Source organism: Carettochelys insculpta, chromosome 8 (genome assembly GCF_033958435.1).
Source record: "Carettochelys insculpta isolate YL-2023 chromosome 8, ASM3395843v1, whole genome shotgun sequence".
NCBI lineage: Eukaryota > Metazoa > Chordata > Testudines > Carettochelyidae > Carettochelys > Carettochelys insculpta.
This window is the reverse complement of record NC_134144.1, coordinates 50,271,927-50,295,381: the sequence shown is the minus strand read 5'-3', so window position 1 is coordinate 50,295,381 and position 23,455 is coordinate 50,271,927. Positions and strand designations below refer to the sequence as shown.

General features: G+C 41.5%; 1 protein-coding gene across 10 annotated transcripts in view; it reads left to right on the top strand.

Moving 5' to 3' along the window:
* Positions 1-23,455, top strand: part of MBD5 (methyl-CpG binding domain protein 5) — a 253,948-nt gene that overhangs the window by 120,868 nt on the left and 109,625 nt on the right. For 9 of the 10 annotated variants that reach the window (XM_075001486.1, XM_075001482.1, XM_075001485.1 and 6 more), the window contains 2 exons: positions 5,875-6,034; positions 10,181-10,318. The gene's annotated coding sequence lies outside the window, so the exon portion shown is untranslated. The remainder of the gene's footprint in view (positions 1-5,874; positions 6,035-10,180; positions 10,319-23,455) is intronic. The other variant, XM_075001479.1, reaches the window with a different exon arrangement.

Sequence of the window (23,455 nt, the reverse complement as noted above, 5' to 3'; positions counted from 1 at the left end):
CAGAAGAAAGTGTAGTTGGTTCTATCACTGACCCAGCATCTGCCAGACTGGTTTCTTGGAGAGCAGCAATGTCAATGTTATGTTTGTGTAGCTGTTGATCTATGACTGCTATTTTGCCTATTGAGTCCATGTTTGTAAGGTCATTGGCAGATTCAAGTCCCAGACACATGGTCCACACATTCCAGCTACCAAGCTGGAGGCAAGTTGATTTATTATTTTGTTTTTTGGCAAGTACATCATTTACATCTACTTTTTCATTTTTGGGCTATCCCCATGCACCCAATGAGGAAGGCAGATGTGGCAGGTCAGCACCTTATTGACTGGGAGCTTCCTGGCTTGAGGCAGGTGGTAGCTGACCAGTGGAGGAGGGCTTATAACCTCCTCGCCAGTTGACAGGTTTATAACCCGTAACTGCCACTTCCCATGTTGTTTCCATGCTATCACCAAGGATGCAGTGTCCTCTCCATTTGACATCCTCTTACACACTGTATTGCCTGAGCTAGTGTTTGGAGCAAGTGCATTGCCCAAGCGGCACTGTCTCCCTCTCAGCCGCCCCAGTTGAGTTCAGAGGAAAGACAGAAGTCAGTACATTTGCAACTCGGATGACTGCAAGGAGCTGTCAGAAAGCAGGTTTGATGAATCCTTCCTGCTAACCGCTTTAGGATATTCACTCTGGATTTTCTCTCTGAGTTTACTCCCATAGTGTTTGGATCTCCTGAACCTACACACAAGGCAGTGGGAAATTTTCTGACAGGGTTTTTTCCCTTGGCCGATGTAAGCAGTCGCGCTCCCTTGGATGCCGGTGACCAAGTCATGGTTCATACACCATTTGGATTAACCAAAATAATCCAGGGACCTAAGTATCCCAGACCCTCATCTCAAGCAGAATGAGGGGCAGAAGCCCCGCAATCCGCCTGACTGCCATCATGCTTGGGGGTCCATGCTGCCTGCCGGGCACCTGCAGGCTGCTCAGGCCTCACAGAGGACCATGTGAGCAGGAAGAAATAACAAATGGCAAATGGTGGGCAGGATTGAGCCAGCTTGATCCTCCCCACCATCGTCCACTCCCCTGCTGCTGAGCTCCCCCACCACCTGCAGCCCCCCAACCTCGGCCCCCTGCTCCCAACATCCCCACAGCTCCCCCCTCATCCTCCAGCCCAGCCTGCTCCCAGGCCCCATTCCGGCCTGGTCCCTGGAACCGCCGCACCCCCTCCCCCATAAGTTAAGGATTTACTGCTGGTGCAGACCAGAGGAGCCACCACCTCCTCCATTGGAGCTGCCAGTACCTCTAGCTGCACACAGCGAAGCAGCTTCCGCCTTGCAACAAGGCGGACATGGCTGTGTGCTGCGAAGCAGCTCCGGCCACATGGCAGGGTGCCCACAGCCATGCAGTCACATGCCTCCAGCCACGCTCTGCAGCTACCCCTGCTCACTCTGGGGCCAGCCTGGTGTGCTACCAACACCCCCCAGCCTACAGCTCTCCCCGCACACTCCGGCCTATGCTAGCCTGTTCCCCACACACACCCTGGCCCAGTCCGTGAACCTCCCTGACCCACCGCTCCCTGCATGCCACCATTTGAGTTAAGGATGTACCGCTGCTGCAGCCTGGAGCCACCGGTACCACTGGCCACCCAGTGGGGCACCTGCAGCAATGTGGTCAGGTGCCTCCTGCCACCTTCCGCAGCTCCTCCCGCACCCCCAGCCCGACCCAGCCCATTCCCAACACCCCTCTGGCCCGCAGCTCCCCCCTGCAACCCTCTGCCCTACCCATTCCCAACTTCCACCCCACCCTGGTCCCTGAACACGTGCGCCCCCCCCCCCCCCCCCCGAGGTGCCACTGGTGCAGCCCAACATTGCAAGCCACCACCTCCTCCACCAGAGCTGCCATTTTGCCCTTGATGTGCACAGCTTTGGTTATGCTTTCTCATGTTCTTTGGTGTTGCACCTCATTGTCTTAGCATAAAATTTTTTGGGGGGAATTCTTATTAATGTCTGTCTGTTGTCATACAATGCAGTGCAGTAGAAGACCATATTCCCTGCAGACTGACTATAATGTTAGTCACTTGCTCAGATCTGAATATAAGAAATTCATTGGTACACTTGGATATTATAATAGCTAAAATTAGAAGTAGGACAACAAGTTTTTTCAGACACACTTTTTTTTTCCTACCATTGCAACACATTCCTTTAAACAACTGAATTGTAACTGGTTGGTTGGAAGAAATTCCCTATAGGCAATAAACTTGCCATCATACTTAGGATTGTGCAAAGAGGATAAATAAAATATAATAGATGAACATAAAATAACTACAAATTTTTATTCATACATATGTATATATTTTTATGCAAGTATCAACAAACAGTGATCAATGAAATTACAAGAAAAATTATAATTAAATTAATACAAAATTTTAGATTGTTTGGATGAAATGAGATATTCAAACCTAAGTTTCAGACTGATGAGGGTCACAATTAAATCCTTGTTTCTGATACGATTTCCTGTGTACGACCTTCTTTCAAATCTTCAGTTTTGTTCTTTGTTTTCACAAGGAATTAGTCCATTTTAAACCCTTTCCGTTGCATTTATAAATTCTAAATTAAAAGTGTACAAACAGCAATTTTATCATTTACCTCAGATAACAAGCATAATATTCTAGAGCCAGGCACCGCCAGCTCCCCACTTAACCCAATCCCCACTCCTCCAGAGCCAGGCAACCCCTACCCCACTGTAATCCATTGCCAGTGACTCACTGGAGCCACCGCTGCTGCTAACACCATCGCCACTGCCTCTCACTTCTCTCTTTGAGGGCTAGGGAGGGACGCGTGCGCAGAGTGGCACACAGCATTCTCTCGGCTCTGAGCATTTTATTGCGTACATGTACCTCTGGACTTCTCATGTACCCCTAAGGGTACACGTACCACGTGTTGAGAAACACTGTGCAAGAATCTTCATGTTAAAATGGCTTTTATATCATAAAACTGTGCTAAATGACTGACTTGCAGTCCAGGAACTGTTCCAAGTTCTGTAAAATACAAATATTTAGAAATGTGTTTTAATTATCTGAGTTTCTAGTTAGTAATAAATGTAATTACATATCTGTATAATAAAATCTTAACCTGTTCACAGTTATTTTATTCATTTTTTTCCCTGGTACTGAGAATAAACTTAAACCTCTAATTATGTGCATTGAGAGGATCTACTTTTTCAAAATCGGTACAGCTACTGCTTTTAGCCAGTCATGTAGTACCCTTCCTGCTCTCAGGTCTGTTCTTATAATGTTTTGATGGCACTTTTTGCACCAGCTTTTAGCAGCTCAGCTGTTAGGTTATCATCAGTACTGCAACTTTCTGTTTTGTTTCTTCTCTGAGTTGAGTCGTTGCTAACATCCCTTCTGCATTGCATTATGAAAAGTAACAGTTATATGTAGTTCCAGAGAAGATTATTGCAATTATAAAAGCTGTGTATGAATACTCTTTAATACAAAAGAGGGAAATTAAGCAACTAATTCAAGTCAAAGTTTGTTGTAAGACAAGGGCCACGGACTTCCCAATTTTTCTTCATGTTCTTAAAATGGATGGTAGGAATATTAGACAAATTGGAGGGGGTGACCATTATATGATCCAGAGCTAGTATCTTTAGTTTATGCATCATATGACTGGCTGAATGTTTGACTTAGTGATGATAGTTTTTATTACCTTGGAAAACTGCTGTAGCTGACTTGGACTAACAGTAAATGCCAAGAAGGTCAAGTCATTGTCTCTTGGAAAAGGGACAATAGATAAAGCATTGAAAGGCAGTAGCAATGAAGTTTTAGAACAAATAGACTCTTAAGAGTACCTAAGAAGCTTCATCACTGCTGATAGTCCCATTAAGGATGAAGTTAAAAGGAAGTGTGTGTTAGACAGGGGTGCAGCACAGAAATTGATAACATTATGGACTGATAATAACATTACATTTGGTCCTAAAGTGAAAATTTATCAAGTCGGTGTACTAACAATATTACGCTGTGTTCTGGAAGCAGCTGTATTTAGTAAAATAGACATCAGAAGGCTGGAGGCAATAGCAAGGAGAGTTCTTTGAAAGACTGTATGAGTAAAGTGGAATGATTTAAGACAAATGGACTTCAGAAAGAGAATAGGGTGTGTAATGAAGGATATGGGATTGGATGTAGTCAAAAGATTATAATAGTGCGGACACTGCAGAATACCTACTTATCCAACGACTGATGAGATCACAGGATATAAAATTCAGGAATGTGACCAGACGGGGCTTAGTGGAGGCACAAGCCATGGAGAGGAATGAATGGGGAAGTTGCACTGCTTCCTGTGACTCCCAAGATGCTTTGGGATGAAAGAAGAGAAGAGATAATAGTGTCCAAAATATTCATGACAAATGTTTTACTCTTCAGGTAGTCTCATAGATTCCAATTTGAATGTTCACACAATAAACTAATACTCAACATGAGTAATGGTATTACCCATAAGACCCATAATAATACATAATATTTAGCACTTAAATATTAAGTTCCAGATGCTGATATATTGTACCTTATCAACTTGTATTTTAGTTTGCAGATAATCCTACTGAAGTTAATGGGATTCCTTGCAGAACAGGGCACTTCTGGCTCTCACTAGTTAGCCTCATGACAGCTTGTGCTATGGGGAAATTCCAGATATGGAAAGGTTTGTTTGCTTGTTGGAGACCACATAGTAAGCCATTAACTAAGTGGGGAATAGGAGCCCTGGCTCCCCGCTCCTCTACTCAAACCATAGAACTAACAGTCCCTTTTCCTTGAAAGGAAGTTAGACAGATTTCTTTTGTTTTTTACTTTATCAAAATATTTGTGTGTTTAATTGTAATGCGTTTGCAAAAGAATGATATTTTGCTTTACGGATTTAAAAGTCTGTAATGCTCCTCCTCCTTTGAAGGCATGAGAATAGCTTTATTTCATTTTGGTCTCTCTTCCTTGGTTCCATTCTGTTCAGTTAATATACTGTTGCAAATGTCCTCAGAATCCTTAAAGGAACTGTATTTGTCAAATTACATCACCTCTTACCCTATATGACACTTCTCAAAAAAATTACTTTTTCTTTCCATACCCTTCCATATGACAAGTTAAATCCACTTTATGAACAAGTCTGTGCTTCTGAGTAATGGCAATTGTTATCATGCATGTATTCTGCAAAGCCTTTGTGTACAGAGTTTATTATAACCACTTGAAAAACAAATGCTTGCAGCATAATATTTAATACAAAAGTCTGTCATATAACAAACTATGAACTCTTTCATATAATAAATTAGACTACAATAGCCTCAATAGTTTCTTCATGGTTTTTTCACATTTGTCTGTTCAAACATAAGAGACCCATTTATTCAGGTATTTCGCAATTGACAATAACTAAACCCCACTAAAATGAATCACTGAGTTTATTTTATTGAGATACAACACACACACACACTTGCAGTGACAGTTTACTTTCTATACACCCAAAACCTTGAAACCATGTAAATGAGTTAAAAGGGAGAGGTTTCCTGCATTCTTTATGGTCATCTTAGAAATGTTAAATAATTTCCCCAAATACATGGATCATGTGATAGTCAAATTCCCCACATATGAGGGCACTGTTTTGGTTTTGCAGGCTTGATGAAGTAGTGCAGACTTGATTGAACAAATTACATATTGGTTTTTTGCTTCTGTTGGAAATAGAAGTGGAAGTTTTATGGAACATGTTTTGATAGCATTGTGTATGGTATAAAAGAAGCAAAAAGTATTGAAACTTTTCCCTTATTTCATCTTGAAGGTTTTGGGGTGGGTTAGGTGTTGCCTGATGCAAGTTTGTCATTAAAAGTTTTTGTCTGTATTAATTTCCTAGTTTTTTCATACTGGATTGGTGTAATCAGTGGATAGCCTCACAAGATCAGGGAGAGAAGATCAGGGAGATGAGATCCATCTGGATTGGATTCAGGGGAACAAACTGCAACACTAAATCCACTCCTATCAATGATGTTCCTCCTAAAATGTGAAAATATATGGTATGTCTCAAGGAGATCTTTGTATAACATTTTGACACTATTTAAAAGTTACTCAAAGTAAATATGCTAGAAGCAACAGTATATATATATATGTATGTAGATGGCATAACCTGTCAACTTGAGAAAACATGCATGAAGGAGTCTGTTATTACTTGTTTCCTAAAATGTGCCATAATCACTCAGCAGCTAGAAATTGGACAGAGCACTGAGCAGCTGTAGCCACAAGATACATGTTAGCACTTAGCAGCGGGTCTGTCTATAGTGGAACCCCTCTTTCTGGGTCCCCTCTGTGTGCCATTGTGAAGCATACATCTCGGTTTTCAAACCTTCCAATGTGTGACATCTGCAACCAAAATAATTTAAATGTGGAACAACCTGTATGTTGTGGCTTCATGCTGTAATTTACAGATTTTATGGATTTTAAGTTTTTTTAAAAATAAAATCTCTTTAAGAGAGATTTTCTTGCTGAGTGAATTCAGTTATTTTAGTTTTTCAAACTACAATAAGTTATATCACATGCATCCGTAATATATTTTGATCTTGTTTGATATCAGGATTTTAAACCTATCTTTGCAGATCCTCAACTCAAACCTCTACCACTTCAGCAAAAAGAGTAATTGCTAAGCTCTTAGGCTCTGGCTGAACCAAGCCCAAAAGAAGCAGTTGTTGATACATGCATTTCTAGTACGGTATGTGACTGTTAAACAGCACTAAAAATGTAGAAATCAGGAATCCTGTCTCTGGAAGGACAGTGTGGTGTAATAGATAATTATTCTGAAAGGCATTTTTGCTAAATTGATGAGATTTGAGGCAACCATACTAGAAATCTGGATTCTTTTCCTAACTGTGACTTTATGTAACCTCTAGGTTGACTTATTTGTAAAGAGGTATGTGGTGTTGGCTCATACTTGACTGACATCTGTTGTAGCATGGCCTCAGTTGGTAAAGATAATGGACATGTAAGCCACCATTAGTACAAGTGACATTTAAACCATATCAATGTATCTCTCTTTTTATATGCTATGTAGCTGAAAACCTTGTGTGGTCTGAAGATGCACACAGTACTTTGTCATATAAACTTGAATGGGGATTATCTTGTCAGCAGAATTTAATACTTTCGCTTCACATTAATGTATTCAAACACAGGAACATTTAAAATTGAGGTAAAAACACAAAGTAGAGGGGGCTACTACTTCTTGTTGGTATGATCCTATTTAGCATATGTAGAGTAGCATGTGAGGTGAAATTTTCAGATCCTAGGAGCTTAAACATTTTTGTCCAAAGGGATTCAAAGAAAAATGAGATCCTTCACTCAAAGCTGGTCTTTTTGGACATTGTTTAATTTCATGTGTATTAGTCTCCCCAAACCAACAGGAAAAAAAATTAAATATTCTGACTTCTAATTTGTTTTCCTGCCACATTTCTGTAAAACAGACTCATTTGTTGCTGTAAAAATGAAAATTTTACTGCAAGTGTAACTATATCACATACTGCTCAACATAACATAGCTTTCATCTCATATTGATTTGTTTCAGCCTTTTACAAAGTCAGAAGTTATTAAGTAAATACACAATATTTACATATATAATACGCCACAAAGAAGTAATCCTAAATACCTCTTTATCAATAATTTGATAAATTTTTATAGACATTATTTTCAAGTGACTCTGGAGTCTGATTCCCATTTTCAAGAGCACCTAAATCTCATTGAAAGTCAATTCTGTAGTTCTGAAATTTTCACTCTGTATATATAATTAACTTATAATGTATACAGCAAAGACAACAGACATTCAAGAAAAATGACTGCAGTGGTTTCAACATCCATCAAGAATGGACTTGGAAAGAATACAGTACATGATGATACCATACCAACTAGAGTGCAAGGAACTAAAAACAGAGGAAAATCAGAAATGCATTGGATAGTCATAGGCTGCTTCTACGCTATAATATGAAATCCAGTTTAATCAGTTATCTGGATTTTACCACGTTACTGTCTTCACTGTAAAGACAGTTGGCTTGGTTGTGGGTGCACTAATCTGGAGATTACAAAATTGCAGTTACCTGACAGGTATAGCATCAAGCTCGAACTCAGAAGTTCAATTAAAGGGAAGTGTGGAAGCACTTTATTAGCCTCCAGAAGTGTCCTGCATGTAACTCATAATGCCCCTCTCACTGCTCTTTTCTGGCCGCTACTCTCCAGTAATATGACAGCCATGAATTTCCAAGTGTCAGCAGTGAGCTTTTAGCTGTGGGCTCATGTTAGTATGACAGCCTAAGAAAATGGCTTCTTTCTTTCTATGCTATTGGCGCTGTGAGTGCATCTACCCATTCAAATACTCCCTGCAGAGAGTTCGAGGATCTGTCTGTACACTTGCTATTTTTTTTCTGTGCTGCCTGGTGCAAGCCGCTGACCCACTATACCATGTGTCAACAAGGCTGTGCTGGGGGGTCATGCTTTCAAAACAGGCCAAGAAAATTGTTCTCAGCGGCTGACATTTGTGTGCGAACCTCTTCTGTCCCCCTCAAGTGCCATACAGTCTGGGTCTTTCCCACACTCAGCCACATCACATGGTAGCCCCCAACCCAACCCAGCCTAGTAAAAGGATGTGCCTGCCATTCAGTGCTGACCATGCTGCCAGTCGTGCATGTATGGCATGAAGAGCGGGGGAGATATTCTAGACTTCGCTGCTGCAGTGGGAGGTCTCCCCCAGCAGTTAAGATACTGGGGGCTTTGCTGCTGCCATGGGGAAAAGGAAAAGTCCTACTGCCTCAACTGGCCCCGCAACAATTGACACCCCGCCCTTTGCCCATATGAGGCCTCCTTGCCACTGGGAAAAAATCTTCTTTGGCAGCTAAAGGGCTTGCTACCACTGGGCAAGGAACATCTCAAGTCATCCTCCACTGACACACACACCCCCTTGGCCCATACCAGAGCTCACTGCTGCTGGGGAAAAGCTTCCACCGGTGGCTAAAGGGCTTGCTGCTGCTGCCGGGGACAAGGTCTCCCCCGGCAGCTAAGGGGCTTGCTACTGCCAGAGAAAAGTTTCCCCTGGTGGTTAAAGGGCTTGCTGCCGCCAGGGAAGGACCACTTCAGCTGGCCCCCCACTAAATGCCCCCTTCGCCCATACCAGGCCTCACTGCCAAATACCTTTTCCAACACCAGTGTAGTGTATGGGGAAACCAAATATTCTTCCTACTTTCTTCTCAATGTAAAAAGCATTCTGGGCCCCTGTATTATTTTCAAGGATCACATGCATGCAATGATGGGAGGTGGGACACTCAGTGGATGGCCAGTTGAGAATACAGTTGCTGCACCTGTGTTGGCAATGTCATGTGTGGGGAAACCAAAAAATTCTCATGAGCTCATGGGAATAAGTGGACTTCGAAGTAGGCGGCGTCCTTTCGAAAAGAAGCCCCATCTGGACGCGCCGCGCGGCGGCAAGGCACATCAATTTCAAAGCGCCGCTGCCGCCCGCATGCTAATGAAGTGCTGAATATGCATTTCAGCGCTTCATTAGTAAACTTCGAAATGGCCATTTGCATGGCCATTTCGAAGTTTGGGGCACGTGTAGACACGGCCATTAAGACCAGACTGCTACGTAGATGAGGGAATTGTGGGATAGCTTCCCACAATGCGCTACTGCAAGAGTCGATGTTAGCCAATTTGTGTGTAGCAGCAATGACTTGACTTTGTGGTAAGCACAGTGGCAGCAAGGATGGTCAAAATCAAACTTTATAAATTCCAGTATTAGAAAATTGATATAAATTCTATTTTTGTCTTATAGTGTAGATGTAGCCATAGTGAAGCTGGTATGAGACAGACAAGGGTGGGAAGACTTTATTTAGCCCATTCAGAGTACAAATTTTGTATAAAGGTTTAACTCTTTTTTTGTTTTTTTAAGCTTTAATGTTGTTCCTCTAAACAACATGAGATAATGCAGTTGTCTCTCTTCTTGCCCAGTAAATAAATTGACTCAACTTTTAATTGTTCTTACTGTGCAAATTGCTTTTATAGAGCCATCACCCTTGTGCGATGGAGCAGTTTGTCAGAGACACATCACACATATTATATGAAGTACAGTTACTTGGTAGTTAGAGCTGTTTCTCTGTAAAGATGACTTTAATACAATGTACATTTTGTTATAGGAGGAAGAGGTGTCATCTCAGTAAAACAGAGAAGGCAATATAGAGGGCTCTTGAAGCATTATAACACTAATTCTGTGCAAGGGTTGAGTGAACTTCCCAAGGTCCATGGATTTTTTCCACCAGTTTACCTAATCCTAGGTAAGAAATTTTTTTTCATCTTTATCTTTCCCCTTGTTTCCCTTCCCTGATACCAGTTGTAGATATTTTATGCAGCTTTCTGAATAATTTTTAAAGTGTTCTCTTCTATTTTTTCCTTTTCTTTTAAAGGTAACTTTAAAATAATCTAACATCAGATTTATGTGCTGAGTGCCCATGTAACCAGGGTAAAGGGCCAATTCATCTCATTAATTTAATTATTACATATTTTGTCTTTCATTGGACCATGAAGTACTGCTATGGATGGCTTTTGTCATCTATGACATTTCAGGATGTATTTTTTCTGTTGATTCTTCCCTGGAAGGTATAGCCAGCCTATAGCCATAAGATAAAGCCCATTTGTTCAGAGTATCATGTAAGAATTTAATGTTATTTAATGTTCTTTCTTTGTAATTTATTTTAAAAGCTATTTATTTAATAAAACAACCATAGTAAGTGTTCTAAAAATTAATAAAAACAAGACTTAGGTTACCTTTGTAAAAAGAGGCCATAGAATTTCCCCATGCATTTTCTTGGACCAGATCACAACTTCTGGTTAAGATGGTATGTATCTTTTAGAAATTTCAGCATGGTGCATGCTAGATATGGAATTTTAAACAAGTTTTCAAACCTAAATTCTCATCAATTTTTTGAATGGCACTTTTACCCTGGTTTACTTTAATGCTACTTGTAGATCACTTTTTGTCCTTCTTTGATGTTTTCTGAAAATTTCTCTGAATCTTTTATTAGTCAAACTGTGTGAATTTTAACAGAATAGAATGGGATACAAGGTGCTTTTTTAAACCATTCACACATTAGAAAGCTAAACGCATAGTTCACAAAGCAAGTGGAAAAACAGGTTTGCTGAAATGACAAACGTTATTTTTCCACAAATTTCGTTCACAAACTGGTTACTCAGTCATATGCGTTTTTAAAAGTACAGATGATAATAAGAGTAGATATGTTCCTTCAAAAGTCAATAATTTTCTTTCAAATTTTCCATTACTTATACATAGTAGAAACTAAAATAGGTAAACATTTTGCCATCCATTGTGGCATAAGTATCATGGTTGTTTTCTAAGTAGAGGGGGAAAATGGAGAACAGAAGAATAAGTACATAAAGTTTTTAAGTACATAAGAGGTTTGTAAAACGAGGAACCCATCCAATCAAAAGACTACGCTAGAATCCAATCCCGGACAACACATGTCTGACTACAGATAAATCCTTGTCCTAGAAAAGTGCAGGAGAAGAAAGGTAGGCTGGATGGAAGGAGACAGAAAACAGGGGAGGGCCCTGAGGCAATGGAGAAGCAAAATAATTAAGAGTGTCAGTATGATACCTTTCGAGCAACAGCAATGTCCTTGTCCAGTGCATGTAAAAAGACACTCTTTTATGAATATAGGTGGGCAAAAGTGTTAGATAAAGTCACACACCATTGCTGTTCAATTGTATTTATAATGCTGATGAGGACAACATGTATGTATAATGAATATGAATGTCTGAAGTAATGATTGCAGTTTTTTATTGAAAAAATAGCCTTTCTTGAATATTTCCATTGACATCTTTTCAAAAAGCTCCTTTTTTATAGCTTAAGACACTTTTTGGTTTTGGAATTATTAGCTGAGAAATCATGTATACGTGTGAGCTGAGACCACGTGCCACAGTCGTCTTGGTGACTTTGAGGCATTTTTTGTATTTAAGATTATTTTCCGTTGGCCATTTGATGTAGGTACTGCAATACTAGATGGAAGTCTGCTGTATCCATAGAAATACCCTGTTGCCAGATAATTAGTTTCATAATATGTATAGTGATTAGATTTGCATGGTTAAGGGAGGGTATGTACATTTTTCACAAGTACATATTGCTTTTACTTCAACTGTATATTAGGAATACATTTAAATATGAAATTAAGAATATTTTTATTCTGGTATATTGTATTCATAGAATAAAGCTGCACAGCTGAAATATTTTGCATAATATTTGAAAATTATCTTAAGCCATGTTCTTAAGAACTTTATTTCTTTGGTGTGATGGGGTGGATTTAGGTCCAAAGGTCTCTTGCTGGAGATTTCAGGGCTCTGTCATACCCATTCCAGGAAAGGAGCATTGGAGAGATTCTCCATGCAGACTAGAGTTGCTGCAGGGGAAGCACCAATCAGGGCCCAGGAGGATCATATAAAGGGAGTGTCCTAATACAGCAGAAATTAATTGCTGCTTGGATGTGGAGAACAAATGACTGTAAACCTAGCTACCTTGAAGAACAGCAAGACCACTGACAGCTCAGTGTGGGTAGGGCCTGGGAGAGTGAGATGCTACTGGCTGGCTGTTAGGACTCAATAGGGACTGAGCATAGAATCATAGAACACTAGAATTGCAAGGGACCTCGAGAGGTCATCGAGTCCAATTCCCTGCCCTCTCAGCAGAACCAAGCACCATGTAGACCATCCCTGATAAGTATTTATTTAACGTGCTCTTAAAAATCTCCAGGGATGGAGATTCCACAACCTCCTTAAGAAATTTATTCCAGTGTTTAGCCACCCTGATGTCTAATCTAAACCTCCCTTGCTGCAGCTTGAGCCCATTGCGCCTTGTCCTATCATCAGAAGCTGAGGAGGACAATTTTTCTCCCTTCTCCTTGTAACTCTCTTTATAGTACTTGAAAACTGTTATTGTGTCCCCTCTAAGTCTTCTCTTTTATAAACTAAACAAGCCCAGTTCTTTGAGTATTCCCTCATACTCATGTTCTCTAGACCTGTAATCATTCTTGTTGCTCTTCTCTGGACCTTCTTCAGTTTCTCCACATCTTTATTTAAATGTGGTACCCACAACTGGACACACTACTCCAACTGAGGCCTAATCAGTGCACAGTAGAGCGGAAGAATGACTTCTTGTGTCTTGCTTGCTACACTCCTGCTAATGCATCCCAGAATCTTGTTTGCTTTTTTTTTTTCCATAACAGCATCACACTGTTGACTCATATTTAGCTTGTGGCCTGCCATGATCCCTAAATCCCTCTCCGCACTATTCCTTAGACAGTCATTTCCCATTCTATACGTATGAAGCTACTTATTCCTTCGTAAGTGGAGTACTTTGCATTTGTCTTTATTAAACTTCATCCTATTTACCTCAGACCATTTCTTTAGTTTGTCCAGATCATTTTGAATTATGACCCTATCATGCAAAGCATTTACAACCCCTCCCAGCTTGGTATCATCTGCAAACTTAATCAGCATATGCTTTATGCCAATGTCTAAATCATTGACGAAGATATTGAATAGAACCTATCCCAAAACAGATCACCGTAGAACCCCACTTGTTATGCTCTTCCAGCTTGACTGCGAACCATTAATAACTACTCTTTGAGAAAGATTATCCAGCCAGATATGCATCCACCTTATAGTGGCCCCATCTAAGTTGCATTTGCTTAGTTTATTGATAAGAAGATCGTGCGAGACCATGTCAAATGCCTTACTAAAGTCTAGGTATACCACATCTACCACTTCTTCCTTATCTACAAGATTTGTTATCCTGTCAAAAAAAGGCTACCAGATTGTTCTGGCATGATTTGTTCTTTACAAATCCATGCTGGCTGTTACCAATCACCTTATTTTCTTCCAGATGTTTACAGGTGAATTCCTTATTTATATGCTTCATTATCTTTCCCAGCACAGAAGTTGAACTGACTAGTCTGTAGTTTCCTGGGTTGTTCTTTTTCCCCTTTTTATAAATGGGCACTATATATGTCCTTTTCCAATCTTCTAGAATCTTTCCTGACTTCCAGGACTTTTGAAAGATGATAGCTAAATGATCAGAAATCTCCTCTATCAACTCATTAAGTATTCTAGGATGCATTTCATCATGCTCTCGTGACTTGCAGACATCTAATTTTTCTAAGTAATCGTCAGAGCTCCAGGAAGATAGTGTCTTCAGGGAGGAAGCCATGGGGAGAATCTCATACTGAGGTAGACTGCTTAAACACCAAGCCCAGGCAAGACTAGAGAGTGATACCACTGGAGAGGTACTAAAAATAGGCTGTGGTGGACTGTACCCTCAGTGAGGGTTTTGTTCTGGTTAATGCGCTGACAGTGTGTTATTCAGCTGGAGTGCTGTTGTGGAAAAATCTGCCTGAAAACCCACTGAAAGGGGTCACCAGAACTAACGAATGCAGACATACCCAGCTAGAGGAGGGGGTGTGCAGTAGGGGTTGCCAACCCCATTACACGCAAGTAAACAAATACTGTCTTGTTAAACCTCTGGTTCCAAGGGTGTTCGTGAATGATACAATGGTTTATTTAGATGCAAAAATATCTTTAAAAAAGCTCAGCTGTTTCAGAGAATGTCTTGAATACGTAGAAATTATCAATTAAAGACGGGAGCTGAGAGCCCAGTCCTGTAAATCTGTATTCACTCAAGCTTTCGTTGGAACTGTTGGCCTGAGTTAGAGATTGGAAATGTTTAATGAGGCAACAACTGCCTGTGTGTGAATTCTCCTGGAGTTTTGTGTGGGTATTTGGGTCACACCTTAGATCTGCAGCAACCTGTTGCAGTAGGTCCCAACAGTGTTTCGACCGTTCCCTCTACATCCCACCCCATTTCTCTCACATTTAAAAACTGCATTTGTCTCTTTTTATATATAAGTGTTTTTATAATGTTTCTTTATTTCTTTTACACCTATGTTTTTATTGATCATCCCCTCAGCTAACATAGAGCGGGGGAACTTTGTTATTTTCTGTTATTTCTTTAAAGATTCCTGGTGTGCTCCCTAGTAGATAAGAGTCCATCTGACAAAGGGTGCTACCATATTTGCTTTGTGTCATGATCTGCAGTCACAGTAGAGGCACAAAAGCTATGACGAATGTTAGCCTTTGAGGTAATCTTGTCCATAGTGGAAGGCAAATGTCTTTTCTATACTTGCTTTGTACATAGAAGCATCCAGTGTAAACAGATTTTAACCTGTCACTGTTCATGAAGAACGTTTGTAAGTGTATATCTCACAGTGCCCCCAAATTTTACAAAAACCTAAATATTAAGATCCTACAATAATGTGTATTTACACTTTAGATGAACACAGTAAGCTTGTTTAATAGTGACAGAGATAGCCGTGTTAGTCTGTGTTCTATCAAAACAAAAAAGGAGTCATGTAGCAATTTAAAGACTAACAAAATCATTTATTAGGTGATGAGCTTTCGTGGGACAGACCCACTTCTTCAGATCATAGTCTTACCAGAACAGACTCCATATATAAAGCACAGAAGTCCAAAAATCGTTATCAGGGTTTACAAATCAGAAAAATTGTTATCAAGGTTGGCAAATCAGAAGAGCAGAGGGGTGCTGGGGTGCAGAGAGGGCGGGAAGTTAAGAGTTAGATAAAACATCAAAGTATGTAGAAGAGTCCTTATAATGGGTCAGGTAATTGCTGTCCCTGTTCAAACCATGTGTTAATGTATTGAATTTGAATATTCAGATATTTAAAAGAAGCCAGCTAATTGAATCAAAGAGCCATGCAGTGTCTCCTAGTTGCTCTCAGTGTCTGAGAAATTGAAAATACCAGTTTAAAAGTCTGCTCTAGAGAAACTTACGGACAGCAGCATACTATGCTGCAGCTGAGGTAAATACTTCAATGATAAAACAGAGCTGTCTTTTTTTTTGAGAGAGAGAGAGAAGCATTGAGTCCCATCCATGCACTGTTTCTGCAATGGGATGTGTCAGCATTCATGTATCTGCACAAAATCCCAGTGAATGGCTTATAACCTGTATTGCCCCATCACTTCGCAGAATAGCGGCCGTTAGGGTTAGCAGGAGAGAGAGAGAGAGAGAGAAAAAATACTACTGCATATTACATATCTTTTATCTTGTGATATTAACTACACTGTTGTTGTTTTTAAAATCTTGGGCTTATTTGCTGTGGTACTTAAAACCTAGCGTGTTTAGCACATATCAGTGATGGGTAGTATAACTTAATTTGATTGAAAAAATATTCTTTAAATTGATACTTTTTGTGCAACTACTGTCACTACACAAGTCTTAATTACTCATTTTTAATTTATCTGGTATTTCTTATTCTTGGATATACAATAAGGCTGTTTCTACACATGCCTCTTTCTCCAAAAGTGTCATGCTAATAAACAACCTGTAATAGGCTAATGAGGTGCCAATGCAAGTTCCCTGCACCTCATTAGCATAAGGTCACCTGATTTGCAGTCCGGAAGGGCGTCTTCCAGACTCCCAGTCACGTGACCGTATGCTAGTGAGGCATGGGGAATTTGCATCCGTGTCTCATTAACATATTTCGGGATGTTTATTGTGGCATGTGTAGAAACAGCATAATCGTCTCCCTGGCTTAGCAAAAGATATCTTTATTTCTTTCTCTACCCCTTTCTCCAATTTTTCTTTTAATAAATAGAAATTACAATACATAGTTTAGGGTGTTTCAGGATGTTGAGAAAGGTGAAGAAAAGTGAAAAAGTGAAATCAAAAGATTTGATTTGTGATTTAATGTAAAAATATTACCGACACAACAAATGTAACTAGGGGTGCAAAAAATACCACAGACAAGGAGCATAATAAGAAAAGGACTTCATCCCAGTGAACTAAGTCCATAGCCAAACTGCAGACAGGACTATCTCTGAAGCAAATTTCAGTGTGCACCCAGATAGTCAAGAAACCAAAAGGACCTGTAGGTAAGTAGGAGGAACAACATGAAAAGCATTATAAGTACTTGTTAAAAATTAATACATTTTTATAGTGAGGCACACTTTTTATTTTATTTTGATATTTGCATGCTATGGTGGAAAAGATTATTGCTAAATATACTTCAGGCAATAAAATTCTACAAAAGATTGAATTTATATTAGAAAACAAATCAAGAGAGCAGTATGCAGCAGAGAATTTCAGTATTTAACCAAGATGAAATGAAAATGCAAACAATTTTGCAATTCATACTCTTTGTTTAAGACAAACAGGGCACGCCTTACATGTCTTCACTGCTAATTAACTGAGAGGGAAAATACATTCTTGACCTGGATTTAATTGATTTCATTTATAAAGCATATGAAGTTGACTGTTTTAATGAGGTAGAACATAACATTTTCTGTGACAATGTGATTCATATAGGCATTAGTCATAAGTGGTTTTAATAAACTTTGACAAAATTAAACAGTGGAATGCTACTTATTTACATGAGAAAAGATTCAGCATTATCTCTGACCTAGATTATATTTTTTGATGCTAGAGTAGCTGACTTGCACTAAGAAATGAAGCCAAAACTATACTGCACTATTTTTTAAAAAGCTCTTTTGCACATTTATATAATCTAAATATAAGGTTATACCATATTGACAGCTAACAGATGGAAAAAACCAACATGCTAGGAAGCTCAAAGAACACATTAGGAAGCTATGCTATAAATACCAGGCTAATTCTGGAGCTTCAAGATTTTTCCAAAGCTTTCTTAGAGTTTTCCTTAATCTTTTCTGTAGAGGGTTAGTGGTAGTCTTTTTGTTTTGTTTTGTTTTTTCTTTTGTTTTGTCTTTTAAAAGGATTACCTTAGTTCCACATAGGCCTATTTAGGATACCTGAAGTATAGTCCCCAAAACATACCTTCCATATATAGTCATTTTTCTGTATCTCCTTTTTCTAGATTTTTCTTTGCTCACCCATAGTTTCTTCCTTTGGTAGTTTAATGGAAACATTCCATAAGATGGAGGGGTAGGATGACAGCAAATACAGAGTGGTATGACTCTAGTACAAGAATCAGCAACCTCAAAAAGTGCCACGTTTTCGTTTTTGTCTTTGACCAAAATAATTTGACAGCTGCATCTCACATTAAGCTACTTGTACACATACACAAAGATAGCAGGTGTACAGAAAATTCTGACTTAAATAAGCAAAGTAGGTAATGGAATAAACAGCATCTGTGTAGGTTTTTTTCCCTTGACTATTCGTTAACAATACTGTTTGTACATTTGTTGTCAACAAAACATTACATAGTGATCCTTTCCCTGTCATATTTAATGAGTTGCTTATTATCTTTGTTAAATTATGTTTAAAATTGGTTTGGTGTAGGATGGGGCTTCGAGTTGGGGCCCAGGGGGTTGGGGTGCAGGAGGGAGTGTAGGAAATGGAGGAAGTTGGGGTGCAGTAGGTGTTTCTGACCTGGGGTAAGCAATTGAGGTGAGGAAAGTGGTGTGAACTTCAGGCTTTTCCTGGAAGATGCTTACCACAGGCAGTTCCTAGCTGGTGGTGCAACTAAGCTCAAGTAGTCTGCCCGCCTAGAATGGCACTGTGCCACTCTCAGAAGTGGGCTGCTGCTGGCATATCTCTGTATGCCCCTAAGGGGACATGGGGCAGCAGGCCTCCATGCACTGCCTGCACCTGCAGCTTCCATAAGCTGGTTTCCAGATTGCCTAGGACAGGGGTCTGCAACCTGTGGCTCTTTAAGGACTTCTTTGTGGCTCCCAATGCTATAATTGCAACATTTAAAAAACAAAAAACAAAAAAAAAACCTCTCTTAATTATTTTGAATAAACAGTGAGAATCTAAAAGCCCAAAAATGAACGACTCATATAATTTGCTATTTAGATATGTGATCTTGAAATGTTGGATAATTCTCCCTAGCATCCTCCAGTGGGAGAGAAGGTTCAGGAATGAAAGTCAGTAAGACAGTGGTACAAACACATACGTAAAGCGTGAGGAAATAGAATATGTAAAAAGTTTTTTAAGTGTCCGATAGTAAGCATGTATCTCATTACAAATCATAGTGTGTGCACTTTTCTTAAAATAGGGGTTACAAAAAGTATGGTTTGATGTTATTTGTTAAGGACCATCTCACATACGCATGCATTGTGGCCCTTGAATTATAATTGTGGGTCTTCTTGCTATTTTGATTGCCTTCCCCTGGCCTAGTGGGAAGGCACCAGTCTCTAATACCAGATCCTTTCGTTTTCCTACAAGTCATCACCTGCCCTGTGAGAGCACTCTCAGTCATGACTCGGGTGCTCCTGTTCCCTGGATACCAGCACTGTGAATCTCTTGCTTCAGGCACCAGTTTGCAGCAGCAACAATTAGGAGGCAGATACAGGCATTGGTGTCCCCACTGTGGTCATTGGAAGGGAATTCCTTGGCATGGAAGAGCAGTTCAGCCCCTCACCTAATGGGTATCCAAGACCACCGCATCAACATCTGTGGTGCCACCTTGGCAGCACAGCCCATGACCAGAGCAGTGATCTAATAGGAGAACATGGAGCATGCCAGTCATTACCATGTCCCCTTTGTACCACTCATCTCCCCCCCCCCACCCCCAAAACCTGTGGTGAGACAGAGAATTGCCTATCCCAGCATGCAAAGTTGGCCCAGGCAGACTGGGCAGATGAGATCAACAGCAAGATCCAATGACCAGGAAGGCAGTTCTGCAACGCTCTGTGGAGAGCGAAGGGCACCAAAGACGGCATGACCATCCACTGCAGCCGAGGGAGTCCCAGCTTTTCGTACCACTGGAACCAGGCTTCTGAGGTCAAGAGCGTGGAAGTGCCCCTGTGCAACAGCTTCTCTACTTAAACATTCTCCCACACAGGTTCTTTGCACATTCTCATCACTTCTGTCTACCTCAAAGTCCTGAGGCAATGGTGGGGGGGCGAAGCGACAGATGGGGGTGACCATTGGGAGTCGTAGCTCCACACCTGCACGTAGGCAGCCTGTGGACTTTGGTCACTCGACTCTGACACCGGGACAACAGAGGAGTTCAGCAGCATCCCAGGCAACTGAGCAGGCCTTTTTAGGAACAGCACTGCTCACCCTCAAAATGAGGGAGGGGACTAGAGACGGTGTCCCAAAAATTGCTTGTCCCAATCAAAATGGTCAACATGCCGCAGCTGGCAGTTTTACTCTCACAGCGGCCGAAAAATGGTGAAAAGAAAGATTATATTTGCAGCATGGAACGTTCTCACCCTCTTGGACAGGGAGAATGCTATGAGGTCTGAGAGAAGAATGGCCCTTATAGCAAGAGAACTGGCACATTATAACATTGACATAGCCACCCTGAGCGAGACCAGACTGGCAAAGGAAGGATCCATCTGCGAACCAAAAGGAGGTTACACCTTCTTCTGGAAAGGCAGGCCAGAAAATTAAGACAGAATCCTTGGAGTGGGATTCGCCATCAAGATTTCACTTCTGCACCAGCTTCCTGATCTACCAACTTGCATCAGTGAGCATCTGATCAAGCTTCGCTTCCCCCTCAACACGTCTCGCCACATTACAGTCGTCAGCGCTTACGCCCCCACACTGACTAGCAGCAACAAAGCGAAAGAAAGTCCCTATGAGGAGCTTGACCATCTTGTGAAAGCAACTCCTCCGAGTGGCAAGCTTCTCCTGTTGGGTGATTTCAACGCCAGGGTCAGCAAGGACTGTAGGACCTGGAAAGGAGTGCTGGGGCATCATGGTGTTGGTAATATGAATGCCAATGTCTGTCTGCTGAGCTTGTGTGCAGAAAACAACCTGACAATTACCAACACTCTCTTCAGGCAAGCCGATAAATACAAGACCACATGGATGCACCCGAGATCAAAACAGTGGCACCTGATTGACTGTCATCAGTTGCAGGTGGGACATTCAAGATGTTAAGATCACCAGGGCCATGCAGGGAGCTGAGTGCTGGACTGATCATAGACTCGTCAGATCAGTCCTTATGCTGCCATCACACCACTGCACCGCAAGAAGCTCAAGGTTGTCAGACCCTCCTTCAACATCGGGAAACTGCAACATACTGGTCATCGTGACAGATTTGCAGCCTGCTTTGGCGAAGTGCTGAAGTCCCATGGACCTCTGACTGGAGACCCAACACAAAAGTGGGAGCAGTTCAAAACTCTGGTGATGGAGTCAGCCAAGTCAACACTAAGAATGAAAAAGAGAGTTCACCAAGACTGGTTTGATGAAAATGACGAGGCCATCATGAAGATCTTAGAGAAAGAACAGAGTGCATTTCTGCTATGGCAAAACGATCAGTCCTCAATCTCCAAACGTGATTGTTTCAAACACCTTCAGAGCCAGGTGCAAACGGCACTTTGCAAAATGCAAGATGAGTGGTGGGAGAGTAAAGCTGATGAAATCCAATACTACACTGTCACCAAGAACTCCAAGATGTTATTCACTGCTATCAAAGCTATATATGGACCTTCAAAGCCAAGTACTACACCTTTCCTGTCTGGAGATGGCATGACCCTTCTGAGGGAGAAGAACAGCATCAACAATAGATGGAGAGAGCACTTCAGCAACCTTCTCAGCAGACCCTCCATTGTCGATCCTGTGGCAGATCCCTCAGAAATCAACAGTAGACAGTCTTGACCTTCCCCCTACAATGTATGAGATCAAAAAGGCAATCAGCCAGACCAGCTCTAGCAAAGCCCCTGGGAAGGACGGTATCCCTGCTGAAATTTTCAAAGCAGCAGGACCAGTGTCACTTGGAGCCTTTCACAACATCTTAATCAGTGTCTGGGAGGGAGAAGACATGCCCAAAGACTTTAAGAACACCACAATCCTCTCACTCTTCAAGAACAAGGGCAACAAAGCTGACTGTGGAAATTGCCGGGGCATCTCCCTTCTCTGTACTGCTGGGAAGATCTTAGCTTGAGTCATCCTCAACTGTCTGAACAGCAGCATCTCAGAGGAAAACCTACCAGAGGCACAGTGTGGTTTTTCGCCCAGGCCACAGCACCATTGACATGATCTTTGCTGTTCGTCAGGTCCAGGAAAAGTGCATAGAGCTGTCTTTATAGACCTGACCAAGGCGTTTGACACCGTCATCGGAGAAGTCCTGTGGATTATCCTGTCAAAACTTGGCTGCCAGAGAAGATTCGTTAACCTCATATGCCTGTTCCCTGATGACATGGTTGGCTTTATTCTTTCAAATGGCGAGTCCTCAGATCCATTTGAGATATCCAGTGGTGTGAAGCACGGGTGCATGCTGGCCCCAGTGTTGTTCAACCTTTTTCATGTGCGTCCTCAGCCACGCAGTTAGGACCTGGACCATGGAGCCTATGTAAAATACAGACTTGACGGGTCACTTTTCGACCTTTGTCATCTGAATGCTAAAACCAAGACGCTTAAGAGACTCATCCTTGAATCCCTTTTTGCTGACTGCTGTGCACTTATGGCACACAAGGAATCTGATCTCCAGCTCATCGTCAACAGGTTTGCTGATGCCACTTGCCTCTTTGGTTTGACCATCAGCCTCGGAAAGACCAAGGTACTGTTTCAACCTGCTCTAGGATCTGCTGTTCACCCCACTTCAATCTTTATTGAAGGAACAGAGTTAAAAACAGTAGAGGAGTTCAAGTACTGTGGCAGTGTGATAGCCAATGGTGGCTCCCTTGACAAAGAAATCAATGCCAGAATCTGGCAGACCAGCTGTGCATTAGGACGTCTGAGAACGCGAGTGTTGAATCAGCACAATATCCGACAGTCGACTAAACTGAAAGTATACAAGGCTGTAGTCCTGACCAGTCTCCTGCATGGCTCTGAAACCTGGACCTTATACAGAAAACAAAAAAACTGCTGGAGTGCTTCCACACACGCAGCCTGAGGTCAGTACTGCACATTCAATGACAGGACAGAATTACGAACCTGGAATTCCTGGATAGAGCAGGAACCACGAGCATCAAAGCCATTATTCTGAAAGTCCAGCTTCACTGGACAAGGCACGTCATACAAATGGAGGAGTCAAGAAACCCTAAGGAACTCCTCTATGGTTAACTCTCCCAGGGCAAAAGGAATCAAGGTAGGCCTCGCAAGAGATATAAAGACTGCATGAAGGCCAACATCGCTCATGCTGGTTTAAAACCAGTTCGGCTAGAGCAGCATGCAAAAGACCGGACAGGCTGGCATGCTCTCATACGACACGCATATGACAACTTTAAAGCGCAGCGACGCATATGCCTCATTGATGCTCGTGAGAGGAAGAAAGCAACAGCAGCAGCCACACCAACAAAGCCAAGACAATTCCCTTGCCCCCACTGTGAACGCCCATGCTGTTCAAAGCTTGGACTTCTCAGCCGCATGTGAGTCCACAACCAATGAGCCTGTGGAAGCTCAAGACATCATTGTCAGACACGACGGATGACCTACTACCACTCGTCTACAACCTCTG